Source organism: Tiliqua scincoides, chromosome 8 (assembly GCF_035046505.1).
Source record: "Tiliqua scincoides isolate rTilSci1 chromosome 8, rTilSci1.hap2, whole genome shotgun sequence".
NCBI lineage: Eukaryota > Metazoa > Chordata > Lepidosauria > Squamata > Scincidae > Tiliqua > Tiliqua scincoides.
This window is the reverse complement of record NC_089828.1, coordinates 40,184,881-40,197,435: the sequence shown is the minus strand read 5'-3', so window position 1 is coordinate 40,197,435 and position 12,555 is coordinate 40,184,881. Positions and strand designations below refer to the sequence as shown.

At 45.8% G+C, this 12,555-nt stretch overlaps 1 protein-coding gene and 1 pseudogene across 1 annotated transcript in view; one reads left to right on the top strand and one right to left on the bottom strand.

The window, feature by feature from the left end:
- SEMA6B (semaphorin 6B) overlaps positions 1 to 12,555 on the top strand; it is a 189,721-nt gene that overhangs the window by 18,178 nt on the left and 158,988 nt on the right. The window lies entirely within an intron of this gene.
- LOC136659493 (5S ribosomal RNA) lies at positions 2,384 to 2,500 on the bottom strand (annotated as a pseudogene).

Sequence of the window (12,555 nt, the reverse complement as noted above, 5' to 3'; positions counted from 1 at the left end):
TGCATGCAACTATAGGCAAATTTAAAAGCAAAAGAATTCCCTATCTGGTTCAAGGTCAACTTGCAGAGGCCATCACTACTCTCTGATCCCCAAGAGGCAGGTGAGAGCTTCGCCTCACACAGAAGCAATCTCTCAGAGAGCCAAGTCAAGATACACCTAAGTTTTCTTATGCTTGAGCTTAAGAAATTTAGGGTGGATGATGTCACTGAAAAGTTTATGACCACCTGAACATCCTTACTTGCCCTCTAACCTTAAGCTCAAGCACGGAGGTGGGCCTTGGTACCCAAATAACTGAAGCATGCCCATCCCAGCAGGTGGGCTGGATAGAAGCTATTCTTCTTCCTGGACCCATATGGACACCCAGATGGGAGGCATCAGAGAGAGAGAGACAGGGCTGTAATCATGGGGGACTTCAATTATCCTCATATTGACTGGGTCAATTCGTGCTCTAGTCTTGGAAGAGACAGATGTCTTGACATACTAAATGACTGTGCCTTAGAGCAGCTAGTCGTGGAGCCCACCAGAGGACAGGTGACTCTGCATTTAATATTGTGTGGTACTCAGGATCTAGTTAGGGATGTAAATGTTACTGAGCCATTGGGAAACAGTGACCATGCTGTTATCTGTTTCACCATGCATGTCGGGGGAAGAGTACCAAACAAATCTGACACAAAAACCCTTGACTTCCAAAAGTGGACTTCTCTCAAATGAGGAGGCTAGTTAGAAATAAGTTGAATGGGAATGTAAAACACGTCCAATCTCTCCAGAGTGCATGGAGGCTGTTTAAAACAACAGTAGTAGAGGTCTAGCATAAGTGTATATTGCAAAAAAAGGACTTGACTAAGTCCAGGAGGGTGCCAGCATCAATAATGAGCAGAGTTAGAGAAGTTGTAAAGGGCAAGGAAGCTTCCATCTGTAAATGGAAGTCTTGCCCTAATGAGGAGAATAAAAAGGAATATAAATTGTGGCAAAAGAAATGTAAGAAAATGATGTGGGAGGCCAAGAAAGACTTTGAGGAATGCATGACCAGCAACATAATAATAATAATAGTAATAATAGCTCTTTCAAATATGTTAGAAGCAGGAAACCTGCCAGAGAAGAAGTTGGCTTGCTGGATGATCAGGGAGGGAAAGGGGAGATAAAAGGAAACTTGGAGATGGCAGAGAAATTAAATGAATTCTTTGCATCTGTTTTCACGGGCAGAAGACCTCAGACAGATATCGCTGCTCAAACGGCTCCTCCTGACTAAGGAATCAAGTCAGAGGTTAAAAGAGAAGACATTTCAGACCTAATTGACAAATTAAAGATCAATTAAGTCACCGGGTCCAGATGGCATCCACCCAAGAGTTATTAAGGAACTGAAGAGTGAAGTTGCTGATCTCTTGAGTAAAATACGCAACTTGTCCCTCAAAACCGCCACAGTGCCAGAGGATTGGAGGATAGCAAATGTCACACCGATCTTTAAAAAAGGAAGGAGGCGGGACCTGGGAAACTATAGGCCAGTCAACCTAACATCTATACCAGGTAGGATGGTGGAATGCCTAATCAAAGATACAATCTCAAAACATATAGACAAACAAGCCTTGCTGAGGGAGAATCAGCATGGCTTCTGTAAGGGTAAGTCTTGCCTCACGAACCTTTTAGAATGCTTTGAAAAGGTCAACTGGCATGTGGATGCAGGAGAACTTGTGGGTATTAAATATCTGGATTTTCAGAGGGCATTTGACACATTCCTTCACCAAAGGCTGCTGAGAACTCTACATTAAGGAAGTAAAAGGGCAGGTCCTATCATGGATTAGGAACTGGTTGAGGTTCAGGAAACAGAGAGTGGGTGTCAATGGGCAATTTTCACAATGGAAAGAGGTGTAAAGCAGTGTGCCCCAAGGATCTATCCTGGGACTGGTGCTTTTCAACTTGTTCATAAAGTACCTGGAGACAGGGTTAAACAGCGAGGCGGCTAAGCTTGCAGATGACACTAAACTTTTCTGGGTGATGAAGACCAGAAGGGAATGTGAACAGCTCCAGAAGGCTCTCTCCAAACTGGGAGAATGGGCAGCAAAATGAAATGCATCTGCCAATGTAAGTAAGTGTAAAGCAGGGCTCTCCAGACTCCAGCCTGCAGGCTGGATCTGTTGCCCTTCCTAAGTCCTCTCCCATGTGAACGGTGCTTAATGTTCTGCAGGGGAGCCTCCACAAAGTGTCTCTGTGCACCCCATTCATTGCTTACAGTCTCTGATGCCCCAACAGGCTTTGCGTCTGGAGTTCTGGGCAGAAGCAGCTGGACGTGACAAAGAATGGGGGTGCACGGGGATGCTTTGCAGAGCTTCCCCAATGGACAGTAAGCAGTGGTTGGCATCCTTCAGTCTCGAAAGACTATGGTATAAGCCTACAGCACCCGGTATTCCCAGGCAGTCTCCCATCCAAGTACTAACCAGGCCTGACCCTGCTTAGCTTCCAAGATCAGACGAGATTGGGCATGTGCAGGGTAACAGTTGCATGCCTTTGCCAGCATACAGCAGTCTTCACTTTGGAGACTGCTGATGTAATGTAATGCATATTGGGGCAAGAAACCAAAATTTCACACATATGCTGGTGAGTTCTGAGCTGTCTGTGATAGATCAGGAGAGAGATCTTGGGATGCTGGTGGACAGCTCGATGAAAATGTCAACCCAATGCGTGGCGACGGTGAAGAAGGCTAATTCCATGTTTGGGATCATTAGAAAAGGAATTGAGAATAAAACAGCCAATATTATAATGCATTGGCTGCATTATAATTATAATGCATTATAATTATAATGTATAATCGATTGTACAAATCGATGGTAAGGCCACACCTGGAGTATTACTTCCAGTTCTGGTCGCCACATCTCAAAAAAGATATAGTGGAAATGGAAAAGGTGCAAATGAGAGGAGGGATACTATACCATTGATACCATCAAGGTTGCTTTTTTGTTGTGTTTTATCAATGTTCATGTATATCCATAATGGAGAGGTGGGAGGACAAAATGCTAGTGAACTAGTGAAAGCAATTGTGGGAAACGGTGTATGCTCCAGTTCTAGAATTACTTTTAGAAATTATTCTAGTTAAACTGGAATTGAAGAGGAGTGAAATGGAGGGCAATCTTAATGTGATGGCGGTATATGATTTATTCATTTAGACCATTTATTAGTCACATTTCTGCATTTGTACTCAAAGTAAAATGTATGTAGAACTAGAAACCAATGAAACTAAACAATTACAATATGAAAACCAAAAATTAAAAAGCAAGAGCAAGTGAACGCTCAAACAGCAGCATTAAAAGCTAAGAACATTAAGCAATGAGATAGCAGAGCAATAAAGAGTATACTGCCAAAAAAAAAAAAAGGTTTTTAAACTGGTACTTGAAAGCCTCCTGTGAAGAAGCCTCCTGGTCCTGGATGTCGCTTCCCACACAGACCTTTCAGGCCACAACTTGGAGCAGGGCTGCTGAGAGCTGGCACTGGGCCTGGGGCAAGATGCCCGACTGGGCCCTCCCTTCCTAAATTTTCCTACAAACCAGATGTTACCAAATTTTTTAAACAAGTTTTTAATCAACAGTTTTAGCATGAGCAAGATTGAAACTACAGTAAATGAAAACATCAGAATATGATAATTTCCTTACTTTGAGTAGTGCTACTGCATTTCTTTTCTATCTCAGCAAGTACTCATTTGCTTTTTCTTATAATGCACAGGCATCCAGGGACTGACTTGCACTATGTGATAATTTTTGAAACAAACCCCAGGTGAAATAAACTTGCCGCATCTTTGATTTTTCTCCCCCCCTTTTTTTCTTCTCTGTGCTCCAGACTGTACTCCATACTGTTAATTTCATCTTCAAACAATGCTAAAACACATGCAGATTTGATCTAAGGTTATTATATTAATAATATTGTATATCGATCAATGTTTAATTTCCTACAGAATGCAATGAAACAAACCGCATTGAAATATCTGTGTTCTATCAAAAGGTACAACCAAAAACCGTTGGGGGCAAGGTCATAGTACACTGCATGGGAGGAGGTCCATCATGGGGGTGACGTGCTGGCCTCCCATACTGCGAACCCTAGTGACACTGCTGGCCAAGGCCATGTGTTCTAGACACATGCTAAACTAGGAGAAGGGCTGGAGCTTACTATTTATTTATTTGCAGAATTTATATCCTGCCTTTCCACTCCAGAAAAGAGCACTCAAGTCGGCTACTTATAAATGATAAATTAGAGCTGGTGATCAGGGATCCAAAATGATGAGCCACTCAGCAACAAGGGCCGCAGCAAAGGGTCATACAGTCTCCTGATCCACTGGCGAAGAGCCACGGGCAAAGAGCCCTTTTTACTTTTTACTATTGGAGTCTAGGAATTCAGTGAACTACTTTCTGGGGGCTGGTAGTTCTGGTCTGAAGGTCTAAGTTTCACTTTCCTATGTTTGAATTGTACTCGTACATGTTGGTGCTTGTACAGACCTGGGCTGCATTTCCACTACTACAGCTTTAATTCACTATCAGTGCACTTCTACTCCCTAGCAGGCTGACCAGATACAGTGGAAAACAAATTGCCTATACCTTTAACCCAAACACCAGCACAGGGGCCATTTGCAGTTCTTGGGGACCCCCAATCCAGCCCACAGGGAGCCTCCTGCAGTCTCCCAGGGGTGCAGGGAACCCAGCACAAGCTTCAGCAGGGCTCCCTGCAGCAGTGAAAGTGAAAGCGGAGCAATCGCACTCCACTTCTGCTTCAGCAGAATCGCGCTGCTGGGAATTGTGCTGCTGCCTCCTCCCTGCCTCCTGGCTGCCCCCACCCCTTAAGGGGGCAGAGGCCAGGGCCCACAGCCTGGGGTGTCACGACGCCCCAGTTTGAAAAGCCCTGCCCTTTCAGATAGCATAGCTGAGACCATCTTTGGAGATTCTATCTACAAGCTATCGCCTGTAGTCCCTTCAGCAGCTGCCCAGGATGAAGCTGTAGAATAGGCAAACAGGCCAAGGAATAGAGTGGTGCAGTTAAGGCTGTTGGGGGCCTTGATAAAAGGCTGGATCAAAAGCTGGATCTTGGGCTCTTGCCTTCAAGATGGAAAGAGCATTTCAGTTCTTTTGAGATCTTGGTTCAGCTCTCTTGACAAGATCTGCCACTCTGCTGCCCCTCAGGCTGGACCTTGGGGCCTTTGCAAGGCCTTCTTGCTGGATTTGAGAAACTGAGGCTGCAATCCTTTACACACTTTCCTGGGAGTAAGCCCCATGGAACAGATTGTGACTTGCTTCTGACTAGTCATGGATAGGATTGCCCTGTTAGTCCTCAGTCCTGTCAGGGATTGATTGACAGTTACTGCATGAACTGTTTCCTCACACCCTGCCCTAATGCATTCTGAAGGGACTGTTAAGGTATCTGAGAGCTGTAAGGGCTACCATTAACAATATCCATAATGCACTGGGATAATACAAGTGCATTGGAAGTAGATTAAAACTGTAGTAGAAATGCAACCCTGAATAAACTTGTGTTGTACTGTAGTTTGTTTTGTCATGGCCTGGGTCCCCTAGAGGCCCAAGACCTGGGGATTTTACCCCCCCCCCCCCCGCACCCCTTCTCTTCAGGCCTGACTAGGAGCAGTGTAGGGCCGTAAATGGGGGGGGGATTTTTGGGTTTCCTGTCTGTGCCCCCCTCTGCATTCCTGGTGTATGATGGCTCCAATTGTTGGGGGCAACAGTCCTCTTAGGGCCTCCCAATTGTACTTTCCTCCATGCTTTTCATTGCCTATGTGTGCACCAGCTCATCTTGCCCAGGAAGCTGCAGCAGACTGAGTCTTCAATGCGACCACCCACAGCTACAGAAGCGGCAGTGAAGGAGGGCTTGTGCCCATCTGCTGCCTGGTTCTCAGTTCGCTTTCCTGGCCTGGCACCCAATGTGGAGTCTTGCTGGGAAGCAGTGGGGAACAGGCTGCTGGAGCAGTCTGGCCTTCCTCCCCCCCCAGCACCGCTTGGCAATTCCTGGATGTCAAGGCTCCTGAGGCAGCAATGGAAAGTGGGTCATCTGGGAATTGTACCACTGGTGGTACTTGAGGTGAGACAATGGGATGTTGTCCAGTGGTATGCACAGCTCCCAGGAGACACCTGCTGACCAGCAGTGAGGATGCAGCACTACCAGCAGCGCTAGGAGACGGCTTGGCTTGCTGGGCAGAGCTGTAGTGCACAATTTCTGTGCACTTGAAAAAGCCCACGAGCTTCCCCTGAGTCCCTTACATCTGTTTGTAACATTGTGTCTGGCCTCCCAACATGGGAGTAACTGGTAATGTCATTGTTGGCTACTTCCCATGGTACGTAAGATAATTGGACCATGAGAAGTGTTACATTGGGGGACAAAGGTTGAACAACACTGCAGTGGGGTACAGTCTTGTACCAAAACCTTCTAAAGATCTACTTTTTCTGTGGAGTGAGGTTTCAGATAAAGATAATTTCTGGGGCAAATTGGGGAAGCTTCTGGACTCCCCCCCCCCATTTGCTGGGAGTCAGGAGGCCTGAGCTCTTGGCTTGCAGGCCACAGCTCCTTAATCTTGGATGTCAACACTAACTGAGGTCATGTTGCCTGGGACCCCAAGTCCACTAAAACAGATCTCCCATTCCTGTTACTACCATTCTCACTATGCATGGAGCACATGAGAAGCAACTGGAAAGAATGTTCAGTTCTTACCTCTCTTGGGATAAGGGGAGTGGTGGTGTCTTCTCCAAGGGCCGCTGAAATCTTGCCAAGACTTGGTGCCAAGACCTGGTTGTTGTTGTTCAGTAGTAAGAGAGAGGAACTTTGCACATGGCCAGGTGCATACTCTTTTAATTTCTGCTTCTAGAACTGATGACTGAGCCATGCACCTATGGTACTGACCCTGTTGGATTTCTGGAGGTGCATTGTGATTTCTGGAGGGCACAGTGCTTAAAATGTGTGAGACACAAACCAACCTTCCCCCAACATTTTATGGTTTTGCTTTTTCCTTCAAAGTTAGTAGACAGGTTCTTTTAATTAATAGCACCACTGTGTGTAAGTGTTTATCCTTATTTTCCGACCACCAGCCTCTTTATGCGCAGACATGTATCTACAGATGGGCAAAGAGGGACAGAATTGGCAGGGAAAGTTGGCCAGGAAAGGATCGACAAAGGCACATGTAAACTGGATCTGAACTGCTCAAGGATCCCCAAAGGGTGAGGAGGTACTTTCCCGAAGATCTAGCCACTGTTCCCCCTTTTGGGCACCTCTCATATGCAAGGGAGAGGGGAGAAGATTGCTAACCTCACCTGGTTCTTCCACCACTTCCTGCAATACCTTCCCTGAACTTCCATCAGCCCATCTCTCAATGGAGTCTTTGACCACCCACCTGCCAGTCCTTTTCAAAGGTGCTGTTTGCAGGGCATTTAAGCCCCTGCAGCAGGCTACACATACCATTGCTCCCTCTCCCCAATGAAAACCCCAGATCTAGGCATTTTCATTGCCTGAGCAGTAGAGCTCCATAAATAGCATGTCTTGTCAGATCATTGGCATCTGCAGAAAACTGAGTCTCCAGCTGTTTTCAGGTTGGCACCCACCTCCTCTTCTGCCCTGCTTGAAGCATTCAGGGATAGATTGTTGGTGGCAATCTTGCATCCCTAGTATCCTCTAGTGGGGCCCGCTTGGAGGCAGGCTGTGCAGCATGGCCTCTCCCAGTTTGAAGAGACACTTGGCCAACAGACTGAGGCAAAGAGGCAAAGAAGGAAGGCCCATAGCCAGGGAGACAGACCAGGGACAGGCTGCCCTTGCTCCTAGTGTGGAAGGAATTGTCACTCCCGAATCGGCCTTTTCAGCCACACTAGACGCTGTTCCAGAACCACCATTCAGAGTGCGATACCATAGTCTTTCGAGACCGAAGGTTGCCAACTAGTACCCTCTAGATAGAAGTTTCATTCCCATTGACCTCCAAAATTGTCACCCCCATTCTAGTCTGCAATTAGGATAGTGAAAATGGGCATGTGTGCCATTTGGCTTAAATGAGATCTTAAGAACTATTGCAACATACCTCCTAACCCAGTTTACCTTGAGCTGGGCTGAGGGGCATTTCCTTGTGGTGCATGTTGCAGTGGTGCCCTGCTGAAGGAGTGAGGAAAGCAGGCAGGTTCTGTGCAAGCTGCACCGCCATAGTGCGGGGGGGGGGGAGGGGATTTCTGGAGGTATTGAAGGGCCAATATGGTTCTCTTTCTGCAGTAAGGCTTCAGAGGAGCCTTTTCATATCCTCTCTCATTTGAGGCGATTCATAATCAACCTCTATTTCAATTTTTATGAGCTTATGAACTTAAGCAAAAAAAATCCTGCTCTGTCCCCCTGCCAGCTCTGATAGCTGCCTCTTGGGAGGCGAGCTGGAAAGAGGAATGGATTCCTTTTTCCAGGATGTCATGGCTGGAAAACACAAACGGGCCCTCTTGTCCAGTCTAATGTTGCAACCAATTTCTGCTTCAAACTATTAAGGAGACTGAAGGGGGCTGGTCAGGGTGATTTGTCAGAGGAACTGCAAGTGGAACAACAAGTCTGGTGGGATCTTGACTAACTTTCTTAGAGTTCTTAGTCCACCCATTCCTCTTTGAACCTGGAGAAAGAACTTTAACTCTGTGCTGTAGTGCTTGCTTTATATACAAAGGATGCCAGGTTCAATCCCTGGCTAGATCTCTGGGTCTAGGACAGCAGAAGGCCTCCATCTGAAACCTAGGGGCACTGCTAGTCAAACAGACTAGACCAAGGCAGCTGGACCAATGGTCTGACTTGGTATGACGCAGCTGCAGATGTTCAACCTCCGTTAATGTATTGATGGGCTGTACTATTGTGGATATTGTTGACCTCTACCCAGCACTGGGTATTATCATATTGTGACTTTAGGTCCAGAGAGAAATCATTCTCCACAGTGGACCAAAAGATGTGGCATGAATTCTGCCACAAATGTTTCATGTTCAGTGAAATTTTCAACATGAATCTGAAGACTCTTGCTGAGGCAAAAACAGAGAAATATTGAGGGAAAGAAAAACAGTTTGCATGAGAACTAGGCGACATTTCTTGGCAGTCTTGCACTCCATAGTCTGAGCCGAGGGTGGAAGTGGCGGCCCGTTGCCTCCCTACTGTTCAACTTCTACCAAAGAGCATGTTGCTGAACTGCAGCCAGAGATCAGCTGCCTTGAGCTTCCTTTTCTGGGAACTTCTCTCACTTCAGCTTGGAACTGGTTCACGACATAAGAGCTTTGTCTGAAAACTCTTGGATGGGAAATGTTGCCTTTTGTTTATCTCTTTAATTTGCTGTATTTGTATATTTTCTTTCAGGCCAAGGCGCCTCAACATGGTTCATGTACAGTTTAAAAACAGAAAATGATTGACTTTACTGGCTGCTGGTTCTTAAGACTGTAGCAGTCTCACTATAAATGGCCAGCAGAGAAAACCTTGCAGTAGGTGACGGTACAGAGGGTGGGGATCCCCTTCATTTTGCCATGGATGTGAGACCATCCCCTAGTTGCTGTCCTGTTCTCTCCCCAGCTTTTTTCCCCTAGCTCATTGCATTGTGTCTGCACCTGTTCATATTGCCCCCTGGGGATTGTAGTTCCCAGTGTCAGCTATGACTGATAGCGACCCAACCATTTCCCATTCCATAGCAAGTGATCCAACCATTTCCCGTTCCATAGCAAACACACTACTTGGGGAACAAGGGATGGGATGGCAGTAAATTTATCATACACCATAAAACATTTGCAAGAAACCATCCATTCAGAGAATTGACCCAAACAGAAAAATATTTCCCAAAGGGAAGATTGTTTTGGTCAGGTCACCTATTCTGTAGGAACCAGGGAACATTTCATGGAGAGCAAGGGTCAGATGTTGCAAGATGGTTGCACGTGCACATGTAGGCCTTGGTGTTCATCACGCATGTACATAATCTTGTTTTACATTCCAACCCACTTTGGACCACCATGGGGAAATAAGGCTGGTTTCATAATGGAAAAAAAGCATTGTAAGCTAAACCAATTTAGATGAGGGCCTTGTGAACTCGCGTGGCATGTTTACCCAGAATCCATCTTTAATGCCAAATTACAGCTCTGAGAATGTGAAGTAATGCTAAAGGAGCAGCAGAGAGCATTTGCCTCCCTGTTGATTAACTGTAGCCAACCCCAGCATGTTTAGAATTTGATGGGCAGGCTTTCAGGTTAGATTTGGACCTTTACATCTCTTGGTTTTAAATAAATTTCTGCAGCAAGAAGCAAATGGAAGAACCTACAGACAACTGGAGCAAGCAGGCAAGTGTGGAAGTCTTCAATAGCAAAGATGTTCAGAAGGAAAAGTTTTACTGACTGGCCCTTGCGTCATTCCAGCATAGAGTTCAGTTCTTTTTTCTTTATGCAAATATGTATGTGTTATTCACAATTATAACTGCAAACACCTTTTAAAATTCAGTGACCTTTGTTCCCAAAGCTTGGTTGTGGGCCATGCAGGAGGGTAAATCTGCCATCACATTTTACTCTTCCATGCACTTTCTGTGCCCTTTGCCTGAAGTGTTTTATCTGCCATTGTTATTATCATAGTGCTGTAATCTTGCTGGCTTATCTGTGTGGGTGAGCCTTGTCTTCTGCACCGGCTAGGGCGGAGAACTGTGATGACAATTATTGGGGGAAGCTCACCTGTGAATAAAATGAATGCACATTAGCCTGTATACTTGTGGCCTCCAGAAGATTGTGGGTGACTAATTTAAAAATAATTTTTGGGGGTTCAGCAATGGAAATGCCTCACATCTTCTCCTAGGAAGGAACATGAGAAGGCTTATTGGTCTGCAGAGGGTATCAAGAACGTTTGCTGGGGTGGGGGGGGGCAGAATGTGCACTTTGAGGGGTTCAGGGGCAACTATGCAGTGGGTGACCCCCTCCATGCATCCGGAAGGAACAATCCTTGTTCATACACACATACATTTTTTCCTTTCTCAGTCATAGGAACATGACTCCTTTTTTCTTTCTTTTTTTTTTAAATCATCAACCCCATTCATCATTTCTCTGGCGGGAACGTCGAGATAAAGTGGCAGTAAATTAGAAAGCGTTAAGGAGGCGATTTGGGAGGCTGTGAGCCTCAGGTTATTAAAAAACCTTCTCTTCCTTTTGTACGCATGCCAGGCCAGGGAAGACCAGCGCCACATCTCCATCCTTCCGACCTTGGAATCAGTCAGTTGCCATGGTGATGCATCATCTCCTCCCCCTCATGCCATCAGCAGCCGATGATCAAAGTCTCCATCTTTCAAGGCATGTGGCATTGGTATATTTCAGCACCTTAGCACCTGACTGCCTCAGCAGGTATCTGTGGGCCACATCAGACCCCATCCGGAGTTACTCCTGCTGATCCTTAAGACCTTTATGTTTTCTCCTTCTTTGACGCTGCCTGTCTTAGCAGGTGATAGCATGTGCAGTAGCCCCCTTGAGAAATTTCATTTGTCTTACAGGAATTTTTTGGCCTTTTTCTGGAGGGGGGAGACATTATCAAATGTTCCTCATGGAGTGGAACCCTGAATTCATGCCGTACTCGATGTTTTCAGAATTCTGGTGCCTGCCCTAGGTGGGAAATGATAAAAAATGAGACCATATAGTAAGGAAACTAGACCCTTTTAATACAGCAGGATGTTCCTATCATCCAGGCCGGATCTAGAACTCCTGAGGTGGCATGCCAAATGCTGCCTCCCTTACTCAATGTGCCAACCTTTGCTCCTCGCACTCTATCTCAGCATTTTCCTCCCCTCCACATTTCCTTTTCCTCTCAGTTCCCCTCTTCCAATCCAAGGAGTGGAAGGAGAAGCAGTGGGAGCAAGTAAGCAGACAGATGTGCTCTTCACCAATCTGCTGCTTGAGGCCGAGGACCAGCTCCCCCTAATCCATTAAGTCTGGGATACCAGAACTGTTCATTGTCTCAGTTAACGTACTCTTGTTTGTACTTACTGGAGTACATAGGGTTTTTGCATTTTGGGTTCAACTTGAAAATTTCAGCTTTAGCCTCTTCCTTGGAGACTGGGGAAAGGAATTAATCTCAATATAAGGGACAAGGATTTAAGAAATCAGTTTTTAATTCCACCTTTCTTCAAAAGACCTATGGGAGTCTCTCCACTCTTATCCCTACAACATACATCACCTACAACCTCATCACCTACATGAGGTAGGTTAGGCTAAGAGAGAACAACTGGTACAGTCAGTTTCATGGCTGAGTGAAGATTTGAACCCAAATCTAAGCCCAAAGTTTAGCCCAACACTTAGCCACTGCAGTATACCACACTGACTTCAAGAGGGCAGGCTGTTCTCTTTTGTTTTATTTGAGAACTTTTGCTCAGGAGCCACCAATTGCAGCCTCCCCCATCTGTGGGACATCAGCCCTTGGCTCCAAGGCTCCAATTCTGAGTTGTGGAGTCCAAGTCTCAGGCAACTGGGCCACCCAGACCCTGGTATAAATGGAAGAGGCTGTATATAAACATTAATAATAATAATAATAATTCTCAAACGGAGCACTCTAGGCTCTCAAAATTCCATA